Raw genomic sequence first — 576 nt, forward strand, 5'->3', positions numbered from 1 at the left:
CACTGGGAGGGCGCACCCCCATTTCACATGCACTCACAACACTGATCCCCCAGAGCTCCGGAATGGGGGCGGCCAGGCGGGGTCAGGTCCCCCTCCTGCCCTGGATTATAGGAGAAAGGGGTTAGTGTTGGCCAGGGGACCCGGGGGCATCATGGGGGCAGGCCAGGGCCCCCACCAAGGGGAGAGATGTATGCGGGTGGCGCTCCAGCGACAAGAGCTGGTTCAAGGTGAGCATCGCGGGGGATGCGGGCTGGAAGGGGTTGGTGAGGGAGGGGCTGGGGCTGGGCCTCCGTCTGGCAGGAAGGGGTTGGAGGCCTTGGCTCCGGGCGGCTGGGGCCTGGCCGGCTCACCAGCGAGTCCAGGTCGGCGAGGGCTGCGTTGGGCCCCAGGAATGACTCCGGTGTCTTCTGGGTCCGGGGCGTGGGAGTTGCCGTGGCTGCAGGTGGCGGGCTACCCACAGCCTCGGCCAGAGATCCCCTGACCCCACTCAGGTCAAATGCCCCAGGGCTTCCGGCCGGCACCTCTCCTGCCAGCAGCTCCAGCTCCCCCGCGCTGCTCCCGGGGGTCAGCAGGGCC

General features: G+C 69.4%; 1 pseudogene; it reads right to left on the reverse strand.

Annotated features, from left to right (window-relative positions):
• Nucleotides 1-6: 6 nt before the first annotated feature.
• LOC116548133 overlaps nt 7-576 on the reverse strand; it is a 1,126-nt pseudogene continuing 556 nt past the window's right edge.

This window comes from Sapajus apella, unplaced genomic scaffold (assembly GCF_009761245.1).
Source record: "Sapajus apella isolate SASKATOON/1434 unplaced genomic scaffold, GSC_monkey_1.0 scaffold7314, whole genome shotgun sequence".
NCBI classification, from domain to species: Eukaryota; Metazoa; Chordata; class Mammalia; order Primates; family Cebidae; genus Sapajus; species Sapajus apella.